The sequence below is a fragment of the Tenrec ecaudatus genome, chromosome 2 (genome assembly GCF_050624435.1).
Source record: "Tenrec ecaudatus isolate mTenEca1 chromosome 2, mTenEca1.hap1, whole genome shotgun sequence".
NCBI classification, from domain to species: Eukaryota; Metazoa; Chordata; class Mammalia; order Afrosoricida; family Tenrecidae; genus Tenrec; species Tenrec ecaudatus.
In genome coordinates, this window is record NC_134531.1 from 139464669 (window position 1) to 139486396 (window position 21728).

The following is a 21728-nucleotide window of genomic DNA, read 5'->3' on the forward strand; positions in this document are numbered from 1 at the left end:
ACCGTAGGCTGAAGCCATATCTGACAGGCACCCTTCAACCTGTCCCAGGCAGACTATGTACCTACCCTGCCTCACCTTATTCAGATTGGAGAGCAGTTACGGAAGCCACCCTAGGAGATTAAGGCATCTGACTCACTTCTCTACTGCCACGTGATGGTATGCCTGGCACCAGGGAGACAAAGACACTTCCAAAGCCTCCCCTCCCCACACCCTGCTAAAGAAACCAGAGGCCTACCGCTCCTTTGAGATAGGCCCAGGCACGGAAGCCAAGCTACTCCTTGGGTTACTAGGTCTTTGTCTACAAGCTGGGGTATCCAGTGTCTGCCAGGTGCCATGGCTGATGACAGAAAGATGAAAGGACCTACAGTTCTCATATACTCTGCCTTCGCAGCACAGCACTGCACTGTCCTCAGCAGCTCCAGTTTCAGGGCCCTAGGACCCCTTGCCCATGGCATACAAGGTGGCACCTTATAAACTGAGCATCTGAAGTAGGTCTGGGTAATGCCAGGTCACACAGCTAGCCCGAGAGCCGGGCACAGAATCTGACACAGGTACATGTTGTTTTCCAAATATGACTGGGGCGCCAACTTTACAATCACTAAGAGATGCTTGGTTTTTCAAAAGGCAGATTTCATTCACATGTGCAATTTATATAGATTATCTCAGGAAAGATACGAAAAATGAATTGCCTCAGGGGAATGAAGTATCCGAGAGAGAAATATAGGGATTTTTAAACTATATCCTTTTAGAATCCACTTGAATATATTATCCAATTTTTTCCACTTAAAATATTAAATTGATCTCAAGTCAAGAAAGATGCTTGGATCTGAGCTAGACTAATGAGTCAAACGGGACAGAATTTGTTGGGTAGGTTGAAAAACCACTGCAATGGAGTCTCAGTGAGGAAATACTGGAAAGGGGGCCTAGCAGTGTCTGTCATAGTTCCACACTTTCTGGACAGCCTCCTTCAACCCTCCACCCGACAGACAAAGCAGTTGCTGGACTTGGAGGTGCGTGCTGCAGTTGACTCTCCCCACTCACTTAGCTGTAGCTTAGGCCCTTCTGGAAAGGCTAGCTCCCACAGAGCCTCCTTTGTGTATGGATGTTTGTGTAGATATGAGGAGAGGGAGGATGCCTTTGGTTTCAGAGCAGCCCTGTGGAGCCTGAGAAATCATCCCGCTTCAATCACTCCATGAACCACAAAACCTCTTGCTCTCTAAAGGAGGAAACACAAAGCCTAAGAAAAGGAATTTTTCCATTCTTGCAAGAAGGGCTGAGATGTTCGGCCTCCAGCCCCAGGCATGCTCCTGACATAACAGCCCAGATATTTCATCTAAACACCATCCCTCAAATGCCAGGAATATTTTCTGATTTACAACTGTACCCAGCATATTAGCTCCAGGGCATCAAAGACCTCAGCTTCAAGCCAACCAGATGAATAACTCAAGTTTTTAATGTCACTGATAAATTCATTTCAAAATGATCCCCCTTTGTAATTGGAGTTACCATTATTGTAAAAGGTTCAAGGTGTCCCTTAGAGGATATATTTAAGGGTGTTCCTAGGAGCTTAATTCTTAGCAGTCAAAAACTGCTATTTACCAAAGAGTTGATTTGGACTTAATGTGGCCCCATGTGTTATAGAATAGAACTTCTCGGTAGTTTGTTTCTTTTTCTTCTTTCCTTTTTCTTTTTTTCTTCTTTGCTGTCATCTTAACAGAAGTCAATCACCAGGTTTTTTCTTATAAAGTACTGCTGGACCGGTTTAAATGTCCAACTTTTAGATTAGTAGCCAAGTGCAAGCCGTTTGCACCGCCCAGGAAAACCAAGTTTATCAACAGTGAGGTGAATAAGCTGCTGCTGCTGCTGCTTCTGTTCGGTGCCATCAGTTGGTTCTGACTGAACACTGCTCTTTGTACAACAGAACACAATGCCATCCAGTCCTGCGCCACACTGAAATTGGTGTCATTTTTGAGCCTTTTGTTGTAGGCACGATGCCAATCCATCTTGTGGAATATCTTCCTCATTTTTTCTGATCCTCTACTGTACCAAGCATGCGGTCCTTCTCCAGTGATTGACTCCTCCTGATAACATGCCCACAGTACCTGAGGCAGAACCTTGGGATCCCTCTCCCACCCCCCAGAAAGGACCAGAGTTTCATTTGGGGGGAGAAAGGAGTGCTGCAGATGGGAAATAGGGAGGCAAGGGGCTACATAGTGTTTGCTAAAGATGACGGCCACGCTCCATTTCTCATCTTCCTTCTCCGGGTGAGAGCCCCAGCTAGCTGATCTCATCCTTTCTAGCAGGTCTCCTCCTCCACTCCCCACTTGACCTTGACCTTCAGTAATTGTCCAGAGCCAAGGCTGGCTCTAAATCTGGGAGAAGACAAATTCAAACTAATTCTTCTTCCACCTCCCACATTCCAATCTCTTGTCTAAATAAAATACAGAAAAAGCAAGCACAGTAGGTACCTAGGAGAATTCACTCACTCAGGGGCTGGGGTAGGCAGAAGAGCCTCCAGCAGATATAGTGGAAAGAGAGGCTTGGCCCAGGAGGCCTGGCTCAGCCCTCCTCCCTTAGAGGCTGATGGATTGTTGAGTATATCACCTGAGATAAAGCTTGGTCAAAGAAGGCTTCATACCTGCCTCTCAGGTACCACATCGCAGGGTCAAGGTAGTGTCCAAGCAGAAAAATAAAACCTGGACTCTGTAAAAGCACTCTTTTCCTCTTGGCTCCTACAGGAAACTCTCTTTGGTTTTAAAGCACATATGAAGCTTCTTGGGAACAGCAAAAAGGATGGAGGTAGATATTCAGATTTAGATGCCTTTAATTTTTTTAAATTAATAAATCTTTTTATTGGGGCTCATACAACTCTTATCACAATCCACACATACATCAATTGAGCAAAGCACCCTTATACATTCGTTGCACTCGTCATTCTCAAAATTCACCTTCCACTAGGGTTCCTGGAATCAGCTTGGTTTCCCTTTGTATTCCCCTCCCCTTCCCTCCCCCCTCCCCCTCCCCCTGGTCCCTTAATAGTTTATAAATACTTATTATATCTTATCTTACTCTGTCCGGCGTCACCCCTCACCCACCCTCCCATTGCCCATCTCCCAGATCGGTTCTCCCTTTCTACACCCCCTTCCCTCCTGGTGTCACCACTCCTACCACAGGTGTTGAGGGGTTCATCTGCCATAGATTACCTGTGTCTCCAGATCCCTACTGCACTGCTGTACATCCTCTGGTATAACCAGGTCTGCAAGGTAGAATTGGGGTCATGATAATTGGGAGGGAGGAGGCATTCAGGAACTAGAGGAAGGTTTTGAGTTTCATTGTTGCTACACTGAACCCTGAGTGGGTCTTCTCCTCCCTACTACCCCTCTGGAAGGGATGTCCAGCTGTCTACAGATGGACATTGGGTCCCCATCACGCACTCCCCCTCATTCACGGTGATGTAATTCTCACCACCACCCCACCTTTGTTGTTTGAGACCTGGTCTCCTCTGCCCTTCACGATCGCCTATGTTGGTGTGCTGCTTCCGTGTGGGCTTTGTTGCTTCTGGGCTAGATGGCTGCTTGTTTGCTTTCAAGCCTTTAAGTCCCCAGACGCTATATCTCTCAGTAGCCGGGCACCATCAGCCTTCTTCACCATACTTGCTTATGCACACCTTCGTTTTCAGCGATTATGTGAGGAAGGTGATCACACAATGATTGTTGTTGTTCCTTGGTGTCTGCTACATGGTCCATTCAACACCTTGTATTTGCTTAGGCCAAGTACTTCTTCTCTGTGGGCTTTGTTGCTTCTGAGCTAGATGGCCGCTTGTTTGCCTTCAAGCCTTTAAAACCCCAGACGCTATATCTTTTTGATAGCCGGGCACCATCAGCTTTCTTCACCACGTTTGCTTACACACACGTCTGTCTTCAGTGATCATGTCGGGAAGGTGAGTATCATGCAATGACCGTTTAGCAGGGTGAGGTGCTATTGTATTGGGGGAGATTTTGTATTTTTCTTCCATCTAAAACCACTGCTGAAAATAACTTCCAAGAAAAAGAAATCAAACTGCTATATGATCCTAAAATACGAATTTAAAAAATGTTTTAAAGGGACTACTAAATAGCAACGAAAGCCTGCCTGTGTAAGTGACCTTCTGCAACAACATGTATGGATTTCAACAGATACAACCTCTTGTAGACAACCAAGCTAGGCACTCTAATTATTGTGAAAGTTCATTTAAATCTAGGTTCCTAAACTTACTTGAACTACTGCCCCTTTTTCAGAAAAAACAATTATTTCAGTGCCCCCTGACAATTAAAGACTTGTGTACTATGTCCTATAATCCGGGGAAAAAATGTAGTTATATGTTTTTGCAGCCCACCCCTCCCCACTGAATCTTTCCAGAACTCCCAGTGGATGGCGTCTCCCACTTTGGCAAACACTGATTTAAAAGATGACCCCCTTAAGGAGGCAAAAACTGAGGTGAAATAAAGAACAATTGTTTCCTTTGGCAAGTAGGCAGGTATTAAGAAGTCTCTGAGATTTTCTATCTCGATCCAGATGATGGTTTTACATGGGTTTGCATATATACACATTCACTAAGCTATAATCAGTTTTGTGTGCTTTCTTGCATGTAGGTGGTAACAATTTTAAATAAGGAGAAAAATAAATCCAATATTATGGCAGCATGAACAGGTCTAAGATTCCAACCTTCCCATAATATTTTTTGAAAGTACCATATTTATGTGGGAATTTAGAAAGTTTAACCATTGTAGTATTCTAGTGTCCTTGTTCAAACAACAGCAAGGACTCACAGGGCATGTCACATACACACACACACACACACACACACACACACACACACAAGAATCTTTCGAGAAACGACAGTTCATTCAAAAGAATAAGCTGTGGTATATTGACGTCTCCAACTATTATTGTAACTTATCATTCCCTTCTACCACTTGCTTGTCAGTTTGTCATACTATGGTGGCTGGTGTGTTGATGTGGTACTGGAAGCTATGTCACTGATATTTCAAATACCAGCAGGGTCGCCCAAAGTAAACACGTTTCACAAGGACTTTCAGACTAACAATAGACTAAGAAGAACGAATAAGCTGCCCATTGCTGAGGAATTAGACGCCTTACAATAGCAGCAGAACATTATCAAGTACACGAAGAGTAGCAGGACATTCTCAGACTCAAAATACGACTGAAGAAGAGCTGCCTCCTCAAAGTAGACTCGACTTTAGTGACATGGATGGAGTAAAGCCTTCAGGATCTTCATTTGCTGATGGACCACAACTCAAAATGAAAAGAAATAGCTGCACACATCTGTTAATAATTAGCACTTGGAACATATGAAGTATGAATCTAAGAAAATTTAAAGTAATCAGAAATGAAGTGGAATGCATAAATATCAATATTCTCAGCATTAGTGAGCTGAAATTGACTGGTCTTGGCCATTTTGAGTCAGACAAATTCAAGAGGAAAGGGGTTGTATTCATTGACAAAAAGGACATTGCAAGATCTATGTAGAATATCTATCTGCTTATAAGGAAATTGAGTCAATAAAACTACTATTCATATTTATGCACCAATCACTAAAGTTAATGATGACGAAACTGAAGAGTCTTACCAACAGTAAGTCTTCAGTCTAAAACTGATCAAACATGCAATCAAGATGCACTGATAATGATTCGTGATTGGAAAATGCAAATGTTGGAAAGAAAAGGGAAGGAATAGTAGTTAGAAAATATGAACTTGATGATGGAAATGAAGCTAGTGTTCAAGTAATAAAATTTTGTGAGACCAATGACTTCATTAAAAATACCATTTTCAACAATACAAAGGTGACTCTCCATGTGGACTTCTCCAGGTGAAACCACAAAAGTTAAATTGACTACACCTGTGGCAAGAGACCAAGGAGAAGCTCAATATCAGCACCTAAAACCAGGCCAGGGACCGACTGTGGAACAGACCATCAATTGCTCATCTGTAAGTTCAGGTTGAAGCTGAAGGACATGGAAACAAGCACACAGGAGCCAAAATATGCCCTTGAATCTATCCCACCTGAATCTCAAGAACAGATTTGACACACTGAGCACTAATGACAGAAGACATGGTGGGCTGTGAAAGACATCAAGGACAGCATGCGTGACGAAAGCAGAGTCTTTAAAAAGATAGGAAAGATCCAAGTGGATGTCAGAAGAGACTCTGAAACCTGTTCTTAGTCATAGAGCAGCTAAGGCATTTGAAAGAAATAAGGAAGTCAAAGAGCGGAACAGAAAATTTCAAAGGGCAACCTGAGAAGACAAAGTAAACTATAATGACATGTGCAAAGACCTGGAATTAGAAAGCCCCAAAGGAAGAACACACTCGTCATAACTTAAAATGAAAGAACCGAAGAAAATTCAAGCCTAGAGTAGCAATATTGAAAGATTTTATGGGCAACTCTTGAGAATGCAGGAAGCATCAAAAAAAAAAAAAAGAAGAAAAGATGGAAAGAATACAGCATATTCACTGTACCAAAAAGAACTAGTTGACATTCAAGTATTTCAAGAGTTAAAATATGAGCAAGAACCAATAGTACTGAAAGAAGAAGTTTAACTGCACTGAAAGCATTAGCCAAAAACAATGCTCCGGGAATTGATGGAACACCAATAGAAAATTTTCAACAGGCTAAAAGGAAAAAAGAAATTAAAATGTCCACAGGCTGCTGAAGCACTGGAAGCACTCACTCAGGGAATTTGGAAGACAGCTACCTGGCCAACTGACTGGAAGACATCCATATTTGTACCCATTCCAAAGCAAGGTGACCCAACAGAATGCAAATTATAAACAATATCATTAATATCACATGCAAGTAAACTTTTGCTGAAGATCAACAATGCTTGCAGCAGTAAGTGCATTGGCACTGTGGTTGGTAGAGGGTCAACAAAAAAGAGGAAGACTCTCAAGAAGATGGAGTGACAAGCAACGGCAACAACGGCCTCACATCTAACAACAATTGTGAGGATGGTGTGGCCCAGGCAGTGTTTCATTTTGGTGTACATCAGGTCGCTGTGTGTTAGAACCGACTCTATGGCACCTAGAGCCATTTAACACACCACTCATCTGTTAGCTTGTTGTACTGTGATGGCTTGGGTGCTGTGGTGCTGGCAGGGATGCCACTGGCATTTCAAATACCAGCAGGATCACCCACAGTGGATCGGTTTCTGCAGAGCTTCGATTCTAAGATAGAGGAGGAGGAAGGAATGGGAAGACCACTATGAAAAGTTAGCCATTGAAATCCTCGTGAATCACCAAGTTTCCGTAGTGCAATGGTTATCACATTCGCTCAAATAAGAAGGAAGAATCTGTAAAACATTTTGTAACACAGAGGGCATGAGCCAATAGAACAGAAGCTTAATAAGGTTTGGGATTTGGGCTTGAGCTTCAGCACTAGTGACAAAGTTCCCGAGCTTAGGATAGTGGCCCATAGTAGATGCTTACTGACTATTTATTGGTTAATTTTGAATAAATTTCATTACTTCAAAACAAAAAAAAAGAAAACCTCGTGAATAGCAGCAAAATATTATCTGATATAGTGCTGGAAGAGAGGCCCCTCAGGGTGTCAGGCACTTCGAATATGACTGGGGACAAACTGTTTCTTCAAAAGTAGCATCAACCTTAATGCCATGAACGGAGTAAAACTTTCAAGATCTCATTAGCTGGTGTGGCATGACTCACAATGTCAAGGAATAGCTCTAAGTATCCATTGATAATCAGAATGTGGAATGTACAAAGCATGAATCTAAGGAGATTGGAAGTCATCAAAACTTTAAGTAGAACACATAAAGATTGATATTCTAGGCACTAAAATTCAAACTCACTGCAATTGAGTCAATTACGACTCAGACACTATGCCACCAGGGCTCCATTCTAGGGATAGTGAGCTGAAGTGGTTGAAAGAGATAATCATATGGTTTACTATGCCGGGATGCCAACTTTAAAAGGATGTGACATCGTCTTCATTGTCAAAAGAACAGTTTAAGATCTATCCTGAAGTACACTGCTGTCCAACATAGGATAATGTCAATACACATAAAGAATGTTCAGTTAATACGTGTTATTAAAATTTACATAGACACCATTCAAGCCAGTGATGAAGAAACTTAACAATTCTACCAACTTCTGCAATCTAAAAACAAACGTGCAATCAAGATGGTTGATAATTGCTGCTGACTGGAATGTAAAGGTGAAAACAGAGAAGACTGGTAGTTGAACATGATGGCTTTAGTGATAAAAATGACGCGAGAGATTACAGAATAGAATTCTGCAAGACCACTCATTGCAAATATCTTTTCTCTACATAAAATGTCATATGAGTATAATTTGACACTTAGTCAGCTGACCTCACTATTGACTCAACCTGAATTTGTTTTATGCTCAAGTATTTCTTGCTTGTTCCATAATGAAAATCTCTTCCCTGGCTTTGAAAAATATTGATGGTGGCTTTTTCTTTCTTACTTTTACTACTAGTAGTAATATTTATTATCTTTATATTATTATTATTGCTATTTTATTTTGTTTTTGTTGGGTTTCCCAGTTTGTGAAGCACAGAAGGACTAAATGAATATAGATAATAACTGATGCAATAGTTTATCAGGGATATGAGATGGGGGCAGAGATAGGGAGGGTGAGTGGATTTGAGGAGCAAACAATGAATGTGGGAGAGGGGAGGGCATAATATGTGAATACTAGATCAAGAGGCACTTATAAAAAAAAGAAAAGAAAAGAAACCAAACAATGGTTACCATGGGGAAAGAGTTGTTATTTAGGGGTCATTGGGTTATGTCAGTAATTTGGAAAAAGATATCAATAATAGTTGTACAACACAATAAGTATAATCAGTGACACTGAATTATACAAGTAGAAGTTGTGGAATTGGATATTGTTTTGTTGTGCATATTTTTGCCATAATTAGAAAAAACAATCACATGAATAACAATGAGTACAAGGAAGAAGAAAATGTTCTAGAATTGAATATGGTGACAATTGTACAGATCTTTCTGGATATGATTGAATTATTGAATCTGGAGGAGAAAACAATGGGACCGATGGTTCTGGGGGACATGGGAGAGGGGGAGGCAGGGGAAAGGAGTGTGTTGTTGACCAACCCAGGGGCAAGGGAGGAACACGTGATCAAAAATTAGTGGCAAGGAGGGTGTGAGAGGCCTGGTAGAGATTCAGCAAGGGCAATGTAACTGAGAGAAATTACTGAAACCCAAATGAAGGCTGCGCATGATAGTGGGACAAGAGGAAATTAAAAGGAAATAGAGGAAAGACTTAGGAGGCAAAGAGTATTTATAGAGGTATAAATACAGGCATGTACTTATGTAAATATATTTATATACGATGGTGGGGAAATAGATCTACGTGCATATATTTACAGGTTTAGTATTAAGGCAGCAGATGGACATTGGATCTCCACTCAAGTACTTACTCAATTCAAGAGCACTTTGTTCTATTAAATTGGCATTCCATAATGCACACCTTCCTGACACAATCACTGAAGATGAATGTGTGCATAAGCAAGTGTGGTGAAGAAAGCTGATGGTGTCTGGCTATCAAAAGATATAGCATCTGGGGTCTTAAAGGCTTGCAGGTAAACAAGCAGCCATTTAGCTCAGAAGCATCAAAGCCCACATGGAAGAAACACACCAGCCTGTGTGACCATGAGGTGTAGAAGGGGCCAGGTATCAGACATCAAAGAACAAAAAAATCATATGAGTGGGTTCCTACCTTCCCAATATAATCACTGAAGACAAATGTGTGCATAAGCAAATGTGAAGAAAGCTGATGGTGCCTGACTATCAAAAGAGCATCTGGGGTCTTAAAGGCTTGAAGGTAAACAAGCAGCCATCTAGCTCAGAAGCAACAAATGGAAGAAACACACATGGAAGAAACAACAAATGGAAGAAACACACCAGCCTGTGTGACCACGAGGTGTAGAAGGGACCAGGTATCAGGCATCAAAGAACAAAAAGCCATATCATTGTAAATGAGGGCGAGTGCAGAGTGGAGACCCAAAGCCTATCTGTAGGCAACTGGACACCCCCTTACAGAAGGGTTGCAATGAGGAGATGAGCCAGTCAGGGTGCAGTGTAGGTACAACTTTCCTCTAGTTCTTAAATGCTTCCTCCACCACCCCGCCCCCCACCCCCATCATGATCCCAATTCTACCTTACAAACCTGGCTAGACCAGGGGATGTACACTGGTACAGATAAGAACTGGAAACACAGGGAATCCAGGACTGATGATCCCTTCAGGACCAGTGGTGAGAGTGGCGATACCTGGAGGTTGGAGGGAAGGTGGGGTAGAAAGGGAGAACCGATAAGGATCTACATATAACCTCCTCCCTGGGGAACAGACAACAGAAAAGCGGGTGAAGGGAGACGTTGGACAGTGTAAGACATTACAAAATAATAATAATGTATAAATTATCAAGGGTTCATGAGGGAGGGGGAAAATGAGCTGATATCAAGGGCTCAAGTAGAAGGCAAATGTTTTGAGAATGATGATGGCAACAAATATACAAATGTGCTTGATACAATGTATGGATTGTGTTGAGAATTATACGAGCCTCCAATAAAATGATTTAAAAAAGAATTATTGAGTTGTATGACATGTGGATGACATGCTAATAAAACTGTTTAAAAAATGTTGTCCCCGACACAACTGCTGGAGCCAAAGTGGGTGAACAAGTAAATGTGGTGAAGAAAGCTGATGGTGCCCGGCTATCAAAAAAAATATTGACTGGGGTCTTAGAGGCTTGAAGATAAACAAGCGGTCATCTAGCTCAGAAGCAACAAAGTCCACATGGAAGAACACACTAGCCTGTGTGATCACAAGGTTCTGAAGGGATCAGTTATCAGGCATCAAAGAACGAAAAATCATATCATTGACTGCAAACCTCCATGATAGAATTGCAGAAGACACAAGAAGGGAATCCTACAGGGTTTAAAATCGGGAAAGCTGTGGGTCAGGGCTGCCTCCTTAACGCCACACTTACTCAATCGGTGTGCTGGGCAAATACTCCGAGAAGCTGGACTGCGTGAAGAACGAGGATTGGAGGAAGGCTCATCAACCACCTGGGAGATGCAGAAGACACAACCTTGCCTTCTCAAAGTGGAAAGACTTGCAGAAGGTGCTGATGAAGTACGGATTACACGTCAACCGAGAGAAAACCACAGTGCTCACAACCGGACCAATAAGCAGCATCGTGTTAAGTGGACAAGGTGGTTGTAAAGGATTTCATTTGACTTGGTCCACAGTCAACGCTATGGAAGCAGCAATGCTGCATGGGGGAAATCTGCTCCAAAAGACCTCTTTCAGGGGGGGTGAAGGGAGAGTGGGGAAGGGGGGAGGAAAGAAAAGGTTCTGAAATCGATTGTGGTAATGATTGTACAACTCTTCCTGATGTGATTGCACTAGTGAATTGTGCGATATGTGGATTAAATGCTAATAAAATTGTTTTAAAAATAAAATAAACATAAAAGTATTAAAGCATAGACAATTTTAAAAGACTTATTTCAAATGTTGTTATTGTTTTATTTATAGTTTTAATTTTACTTTATTTTCAATTAAGTTTTAAAGAGCAAAGATGTCAAATTGAGGACTAGAGTTCTGACGGAAGCCATCCTATTTCCAATCACTTCATCTGCATGCAAGAGTGGGACAACCAATAAGGAAGACCAGGGAAGAGTGAATGCATTTGAATTAATGCGCTGATGAAGAATATTGAACATATTGTGAACTGCCAGAACAAACCAATCTGTCTTGGAAAAAGCACAGCAGGACTGTCCCTTGGAAGTGAGAGCGGTGGAACTTTATCTCTTGTACTTTGGACATGTTATCAGTGAGTTGGAGTTAAATTTCTAAATATGGCTCTTGTACCCAAGTGATGGGGTGGAACTATGCAAATAAGGCGTATATAATAAAAGAGAAAATTGGCTAGTTTTCGCGACCATCCCCTTGGCTGGAAAGGTGGGCCATTTTTGAAAGAGCAATGGAGAGCCTGCGGTCCTTGAGAGAACACGTTGAAGGTCTGTCTGAAGTGGTGGCGGCTGCTGAGACTGCACGCATCACGGACGGTGGCCTGGAGGCTCAGCAGAGTGGCGGCGAGGCTATGAGGTACTTTCTCCTTATTTGGCCCGAGGCTATGGAACTGTGGGACAGAGTGACAGGTGGGCTGGCTTCCTGGCCCACGGAGGCAAAGACCAAGGGACCAGGTGGCAGAGAAACTAAGAAACAGAGAGACTTGGCTACTGGCTGAGCAAGCCAATGAAATGTATCCTGTTTGCGGATCCTGACTTGTGGTAACCTGGTCAGTTCCCTAGTAAATCTCCTTATTTGTGAGTGTTGTCCGTGAGTTCTGGGTGGCCATGGCAACGAATTATCAAATCCAACATAGATGTGGAGTGGCCTGGGAGGGATGGTTGGTGCCAGAGTGGGTGACGAAGGAGGGGCCACGGAGGTTTGTCTGACCGCTGCCTGGTGCCAACGGGGAAGCCAGGGCATGCGCTCCACTGCAGGTTACTGCAATCAGGAAGGACAAGGTCCTGGAGGAGGACATCATGTTTGGTAAAGCAGATCACTGAAAATGAGGGGAACCCTCAACCAGATGGACTGGCTCAGAGGCTGCAAGAATGAGTTTAAATATAGGGACATTCTACGTACGGTGGAGGCCTTGGCAGTGTCCTCTGTTGTCCGTAGCACAGCTATGAGTCAGAGCCAGCGTGACGGACCCCACAATCGTACGTGCACACCTGGTTGAGCATGCCGATGCTTTGCTATATAGGCTTTCCCACAAGAAAAGGGCGGATAGGACTGAAAATGTGTCCTGAATGTTAACATGCACCCGTGTCAGTTCCTGAGGGAAGGCCCCTTCCCAGGAAAAGGGTGGGAATACTGAGAGGAGAGCTGGCTAGTTGCCTGTTGCCCCAGTGCCCAGAAAGGACTGACCTGCCCAAGGCCCCCGAGTTGGACAAATCGGCAGAAATGGCCACGTATCAGCTTCCTTGCCTCTCCCAGAAGCTGCTCTTGGCAGAAGTGGCAATGCCAGCCTCCCCAGACCGGCGGTGAAAATTCCATGGCACACACTCTTTGTTTTCAAGGAGTATTTCTATAGCAAACACCCCAAGTCGGTGGCTTTGAAGAACAGACAGGTACTTTCTCACAGCTTAGAAGGGTGGGCATTCAGGGTAGCAGTCTCGGGGAGGACCCTGTTAGCTCTGAGGGGAAATCTTTGTCTCATCTTCAGCCTTGGCCTTGCTGTCCATTGATCTTCATGACATCTGTTTTCTTTCGTTTGTGCTTGCTTGTCTCTGTGTTTAGGCTGCTCTGTAGAGCTCCCAGAAGAACTTCGGTTTAGGGCATACCCTACCCTGGATATGGCCTCACCAACACCACTCTATCCCCTACTGGGCTGACATGCACACTACTGTTGATTGCAGCCCTACCCCCACGCCGCCCATGGAGCTTCCAAGGCTATATAATCTTGCAGGGCTGGACCACCAAGTCTTTTCTCATATAGAACCATTGGTGCCTTTGGACCACTAACCACGGTTAGCAGGCAAGCCACCTACCCATTGCACCATGGGTCTATCTTTAGATACAGTGGTTAGGATTCTGGCACACATATATGGGGACCAAATTTAATCCATAGCACCCACATCTGTCTCTAATGTCATTTTAAAATAACAAACTCACTGGCTTCGAGTAGATTCTGACTCACAGTGGCCCTGTGGGTCAGGATCAAACTGCTGCTGTGGGTTTCCGAGACAGCAACTCGTTAAAGTAGAAAGCCTCGTCTTTCTCCTGGGAGACTGGTGGTTTTGAACTGATTTGGTGGTAAGCAGCCCAGTGTTAACCACTATACTACCAGGGCTCTTTTTCCAACACCATTATTAGTCAGAAATCTCAGGCTCCCTTTGGCCTCAGACCTTTCAGACATGCCGGGGGTGCTGGCTCCAGATGCTATGTTTGATTGCACCGGGTCGGGGCAGTACGACTGAGCAACCAGCACACCTGTGAACACAGCGGGGAACACCGAGCAGCACTATCCTCAGAGATCCTGGGAGGGAGGGGCTACACTCATCCTCATTTGCAGATGTGAATGCATCGCCGAGATGGGTTCACCACTCCCCCTGGTCACACAGAAACATCTAGCTAGGTTTCGTTAATTCACCACAGATAAATCAGAGCTTCCCAGAAAAGTGTGCTGTCCTCCACCTCACCCTCTCCCTCATGGGGAACACACAAGTGGGACCCTTGTGGGCTGACTGGCCACACTGGGCCCAGGATAGCGGGACAGGTGGGATTCAAGTCTAGTCCTGACCAACCCTCAGTAACTACCCGCATTGACAGACTCCAGCCAGCAGATGGTGCCAGAGAACCAGATGGCCATCTGGATTGCCTCTTCCTGGGACCTGTCCCTCCTAGCCTTGGTCCTCCTGGTCCAGCCCTTTCACTGCCTGCCTCTAGAGGATGCCATCTCCTTAGACTCAGGATTCTATTCAGTGGCCCATTTGGATCACTAGACGTTGAATCCCAGTGCAGCTTGATCACCCATTGACAGAGGGGACGCCTAGGAGTAGTCTCAGTACCCGTGTGAAATTGAGAGCCCATTACGCGGTAAGCAGGGACTGGGTGGGCAGGCTTAGTCAAGAGCAGGGTAGTGCAGCACAGCACAGCACAGCACAGCATGGGCCAAAACCAATGACGGCATGAATGCCACCACCCACCACATTGTCCAACCCCTCTGCCCTTATGAGGCCCAAAGCACCAAAACAGGGGACCTGAAGCCAATACGGAAGACCAGATATCAAAGATGTCTGAAAGGTCTGCAGCCCAGCCAGCACACACTGAGCACTTCAGGAGACTGGTAGAGCCATCTGTGTGGTGAGGAAGTGACCTGCGAATGTTCTACAGAAGTGTTAGCACGTGACTGCCTAGTGTCGTCAGGGAGGTTAGTCTGCCAAGAGAACCAAGTGGCAGAGATTTTCCAAGAATTCCCGAGGCTGGCCAAGCCAATGACCCTGTAGAATCTAGTCTAGATCAAGGGCCATTTGGATATTCACCACATCTTTCGTGGGCCACACTGGTCAGTCATTTCATTAAGTCCCCACTAATGCTGGCTGGAACGGCTTCTCTCTGGTGAACTGGTATGGGTGATTTTGCTGGCCTTACTAAATGGCACTAAGGCTGGGCGTTCCCCACCCCTGCTCTAGATCTAATTCTAACTGGTCCCAAAGCTGCCAGATGTCAAGTCAACGAATACTTATCAGGAGACACCACCACAGGATCCGCTCACAAGGATCTCATTTTGTGTTGGGTTAGATGTAATAAGCACGAGTGAAAGAATGTTAGGTTGCTATGTACCGTGAAGAAAATAAGATGCCCTAAAAGTGACTGGCGGGTCAATTTTTCAGAAACCCAGAGGCACCAGCTATTACTGAACATGGCAGTGTTCCAATCAAGGAAACGGCATGTGTAGACTTGAAAAACAGCCCAGTGTTTGGTATGTCCCAGGAGCATCACCATGAATGGAGAGATTAAGGGCAGAGATGCAGGTAAGGGCTAAATTACAAGAGTGTGGAGGACCTACGAAATTTAGATTTAATCCCATTTGCCTCGAGTGTGGTGAGCAGTGGGCTGCACCACCTTTAGAAAGATGTGACTATGGAGAACGGAATGTAGTTCTGGGTGGAGCAGACCTTTTAGGAGACTTGGGCTGGGGCAGAGCTGTGAGGTTGAGGATGTATTTTGGAGGTACAACTAGATGTAGGGAGATGATGTGAGGACAGAGGCATGAGTAAGGATGGCTGCCCGTACAGTGCCTTAGTGGAGGGAAGCACCAGGAGTGGAGGTTTGGGGATGAGGGATCAGGGTGTCCAGTCATGATCTGTACTAGTACTCTGTAACTGCATCTCAGTTTGTACTTTCTACCGAAGTGACTGCCATGCTTCATTAAATTGCTTCCAATTTAACAACACTTCAGTTCCTCACTGCTGCTGGGATGGGGCATATACCCTGAATGCAGCCTGGATGGGAGCGCAGGGGAATGTTCTCCATCTGTTTTGCCCCATCTCAAACAGGGCTGTATAGTTTGGTCTGTTAGGTGTTTCATAAGGTAGCAGCTGGATATGAACCACCGAGGATAAGGATGTGGATGTGGGAGTGGTCAGCATAGGGATGAGAGCACCCAGGGAGACGACAGGCAGGATGACAGTGGTTTGAGGAGTAAGCTCGAGTTCCTCTCCCATGTAGCCTAAGAGTAACAGGCAAATGGAGTGCAATGATACAGAAAAATGTTTTTTCCTAAGAAATTCCTTCAGTGAAGATGCTAGTGCTAAAAACAAATTTTAAAATGAAGTCAGATAGATATTTATTACACTAGGAAATGTGAAGATCTTAACAGTAATCATGTTTTAGGAGCGTGGTGTGTTTACACATTTGGGGGGTTGCCTGATTTAGGAGCAAGGCTCACGTAAGGGGCCAGGAGGTCAAAGGAGTGTGATTTTAGGACAGTATTAAGAACTACATGTGATGACAAGCCAAATTCCCCCACTGAGCAAGGGGCCATCCTGGTGTGTGAGCACAGAAACCCTGCTTCCTGGGGAAGCTTCAAACTCTGTAGGCAAACTGAGATTTGTCACCCTGCAGTAGATATGTGCTGAACCATGGTCACGCAGGACAGACGGCTTCCTATGTAACTCAGAGACTAAGAGTATCCCCAGCAACTCAGTACTGAATTAACCAAAAAGCTCATATTGGTCTGGCTCAATCCCTAAGAACCGAAAAAGGCAACGCTGTCAGTTTCTACCATGTTTTACAAGCGCGACAGTACACTCAGGTAGCACACACATCACCCGCTAAGTTGTTCCCGGGGCGATTTACTTGTCCTGGAGTAGACAGCATGCCACCCACCAACAGGCATGCTTCTGGCATTGGACACGAAGGTTCCCACACCATTACTAACAACCTCACAGTCGTCGAAGGGGTGACAAGTTGTTTGTACACTTTTGACTTCATTAACACAGACGACCAATTTTTCTAATGATCAAGCACTCACTAAGAGGTGGGCAGTGTTTGTGGGGTCAAGTCTTCTGTGGACTTGTCTCTGGGCACCAGGACACCCGACATGTCTTGGTTTCCAACTTCCTCCAGAGATCTCAAGACAAGGCTAAGGTTCAAAAGGGCAAATGGTCAGGTGACAAGGGACTAGCACCAGTTCCAATGTCTGACTACCTTCTTCTGACAATCCCCCAGGATCACAGGAGTTTTTAAAGACCATAAAGGCATCAAGGTCATTCCTCGGCTCCAAGGACACTCAAAATTGACTGGGCTTGCAGAGGGAGTAATTTTATCAATTACCAATTTTAAAAGTTAGGAAGAGTCCCTCAGTCCACAGTCCCTTTCTTTAAAAAAAACAAACAGGTTTTTCTTCTCACTCACAAAGACGTCGTTGTCAGTCCAAGTCTATGCAGCAGCAGAGTTGGAAGTAATCTTCACCAGCCTCAGCTGATTGCTGTTCATGATCTGGCTCAAACGCAAGCCCTACCCTGAGCTCTGGGGTACTTGACCTCAGGCTGGCATGCAGTCAGCCAGTGTGAGCCTCCAGCTCTCACCCTGCTTTCCAGAAGGCCCAGGCCACCCAGCTGACTCTAAGCAGTGGTTCTCAACCTTCCTAATGCAGCAGCCCTTTAGCACAGTCCCTCATGTTATGGTGAGCCCAACCATAAAATTATCTTCATTGCTACTTGCTGTCATCTTGCGACTTATGAATCGGGTGACCCCCAGGTTGGGAATCGCTGTTCTAAAGGCAGGGGTCAGGGACACATAAGGGCATTTTCTCTAAACCCTCATGCTTGTCAACCTCTAAATGTGCGTGTCAGCAAACAGAACGGTTCTCTCCCATCCTCTAGACTGGGCTGAAGAAATGCAGGGTGCTCTGCACACTGGACTCATGCTATTTCAAAGATGCAATATTGAATACATGCCACTCTTGAGAGTTCAGTTAGATGCTTTATACAAATGACAACGTATCCTTGCCTTTTAATGCTATCTGCCCTCATTTGGAGAGAATTGAATCTATCGCTACACATCACGATCACTTTCACTTGCTGCTGTACAGCTTCCAAAGGGAGGCTTTTAGCCTTTCCTTGCACAATCAATTACGACTCACAGGCACCCTGTCGGACAGGGCACTCTCTACTCCCGCCCTGCTCTGGCTTCCACTATAAGGCACTGGACTGCGGGCTACAGCCTACCACTGCCCTGTCTCCCAAAGCAGCTCTTGGAAGAACACATCTGGTAAAGTCCGTCAAGATTTAAATGGATCTTCCTAGCTGTGCGCGCGGATGGTGGAGGATGACTGGTTGGAGATTCTGAAGCACTAAGCACATTGATTCACGCAGTGGTGGTGTTTGGTTTGAGTCTGTTAGTACTTTTAGGAGGTTGCTGGGTGGTACAAATGGTTAGCACTTGACTACTAGCCAAAAGGTGAGCAGTCCAAACCCAAGAACAAGCCTGAACGACAGGTTGGTGATGTTTCCAAGAAGTCACAGCCTCACACACCCTACTGTGCAGTTCTACTCCGCAGAGTCACCATGAGACAGAATTAACCCAAAGGCAGCTAACAATACAGTATTTCATAGACAGAAAGCAGAAGAAAAGGACTTCTCCTAAGTATTTAAATATTTCTCCCAATCCACTGGGGCCTCAAAGTATTTACAATTCAACTTCACCTAAGAGGATTTGGTGTAGTCTTAAAGAAGTTACATATAATGATCTACACTCCGCTAACCCCACAACGTCCTTTTCTGCAGCACCCGTTATCCAGACAATAGCACTTATGAGTGAAATTAACATAGTCAAATGTACTGAGATTAGTTGTCTCCAACTACAATGGAAACAAATATGATTACCAGACATACAAAGTAATGTTTCTACACTCTCAAAAAGATTACTCACTAAAACGAGTGTGCAAGTGTAAAAGGGGGAATGCCTCATTAAAAACGAAGTATGGCAAAGCCTATGTGAGAAGAGGTTAAGGTTAAAAACCAATGAAATTAGCTTCCTGGAAACCGAGCCTTCCTTCAAACGAAACACACGGCCATTTCTAGTAACACATTGCACAGGCCGGTGAAACCAAGCTCCAGGGTCACTTGGTACACTTCAGTTACTTGCTGAAACTCACAACCAATCAATCACCAAACAATTTTCTTAGCGTTATAGTCAACAGTGACTCATAAGATGGTAAATTAGAACCACTTGGAGGTGGCCTAAATGCCTGTGTCTGGGACCTTTGGCAGACATTTGAAATATGGATCTCTGTGGACAGCAAGGCTGATCACCACAAAAATAATGTTTTTCCCTATTAAGCTAAATAGAAGCTGCTTCAAAAAGTAATGTAATACTAACATCCTGTGGGTGAACAAGCAAATGTGGTGAAGAAAGCTGATGGAACCCGGCTATCAAGAGATAGTGACTGGGGTCTTAAAGGCTTGAAGATAAACAAGCAGCCATCTAGCTCAGAAGCAACAAAGCCCACATGGAAGAACACACCAGCCTGTGTGAGCGAGTGATCCCAAAGGGATCAGTTATCAGGCATCGAAGAATAAAAAACCATCATATCATTGGCTGCACACCTCCATGATAGGATCGCTGAAGACAAATGGGTGCATAAGCAAATGTGGCGAAGAAAGCTGATGGTGCCCGGCTATCAAAAGAGATAGTGTCTGGGGTCTTAAAGATAAATAAGCGGCCATCTAGTTCAGAAGCAAAAAAGCCCACATGGAAGAAGAACACCAGTCAGTGCGATCACGAGGTGCCAAAGGGACCAGGTATAAGGCATCATGCAAAAAAAAAAAAAAAAAAGAATATGTGTATATATATATATATATATACCATATTGAATGAAGGGGGAAGTGCAGAGTGGAGACCCAAGGCTCAAGTGTTGGCCAATGGAGATCCCCTCATAGAGGGGTATAGGAGAGGAGATGGGTCAGTCAGGGTACGAGGTAGTACCGATGAAGAGCACAGCTTTCCCCCAGATCCTGGATGCTTCCTCCCCCCAACTACCATGAACTGAATTCTACCTTGCAGGGCTGGATAGGGCAGAGGTTGTACACTGGTACATATGAGGGCTGGAGGCACAGGGAATCCAGGGTGGATGACCAAGGGTGTGAGGGGCGATGCCGGGAGAGTGTAGGGTGAGTAGGTTGGAAAGGGGGAACTGATTACAGGGAACTGATTACAGGGAACTGATTACATGTGACCTCCTCCCTGGGAGAGGGACGGCAGAGAAGGGGGGGAAGGGAGACTCCGGATAGAGCAAGATATGACAAAATAACGATGTACAAATTACAAGGGGCACATGAAGAAGGGGGGAGCGGGGAGGGAGGGGAAAAAAAAAGAGGATCTGATGCAAAGGGCTTAAGTGGAGAGCAAATGCTTTGAAAATGATTGGGGCGGGGAATGTATGAATGTGCTTTATACAATTGATGTATGTATATGTATGGATTGTGATAAGAGTTGTATGAGTCCCTAATAAAATGTAAAAAAAGAAGAGAAAAAAAAAGAAAGAAAATGATTAGGGCAAAGAATGTACAGATGTGCTTTATACAATTGATGTATGTATATGTATGGACTGTGATAAGAGTTGTATGAGCCCCTAATAAAACGTTTAAAAAAAACTAACATCCTACACTTCCATTTGAAACACATCTGCTTTAACCCACCAATGTCCACTATGGAGCCAAAGAAGCAAAACCACGTTTGCTTAAGAGTCAAGAGATGAGCACATCATTTACCACTGAGCTACCCTCGCAAAGCTGCAGACTTCTGAAAACTCAGAATACTCGGAGCACTGTCAACAAGCCTTTGTCCTTAGAACAAGCTTTTAGAAGTTTTTTCCCCCATATGAAAATTTTACTCCTTTCTGCAAACTCACGGTGACCCTGTAGGACAGAGTTCTAGAACTGCCTCTATGGGCTTCCCTGTAACTCTGTGGCAGTAGAAAGCTCCCACGGAGCAGCTGGTGGTTTCCAATGGCGAACCCTGCAGCCCAACTGGTACCAACCATACTACCAGAGCTCCACTACACGTCAGCATCAGCTCAGTGGCAGTTGTTTTTGAAAAACAAACACGATCTTTCAGAGAACCCCCCCTTACCCATAATTACCACTATGTGTACCAGTACTTGCTTTGTTAACCCCAAAGAAATGTACCTCGATGGCACAGTTAAGCCAGTAACATGATCAGGGCTTGAGAAAAGCTGCTCAGAGTCGCGGTCACCTGGGCTTTGGTGTAAAACCACCACTCACCAAAAAGGACATAAAGTTTCAATGCAAAAATAAAGTCTCTCTTGTGAAAGCAGAAAATAATGAAACAAAATGGAGGCCTACAGAAAACCTAACCACTGCGTGCTCGGAACAGTCACTAGCATGAAACCCCACCCCCACTACTATCAGTTCTAACCAGGCAAAGACAATACCCCTCCCTTGTCAGTTCCAAGCACAACACAGCAGGAAACTTTCCTTTAGGCACAACCCTCCCTCCACCCCTCAAGTAGTGATAGGTGTCTTGAAGTTTGCCCCGGAGTACAAGATGATTAGATATTAAATTTCCTTCCCACAAAAGAAGTTTTAACCCCAATTCTATTTATAAGAACAAAAGGAAAAGGCGA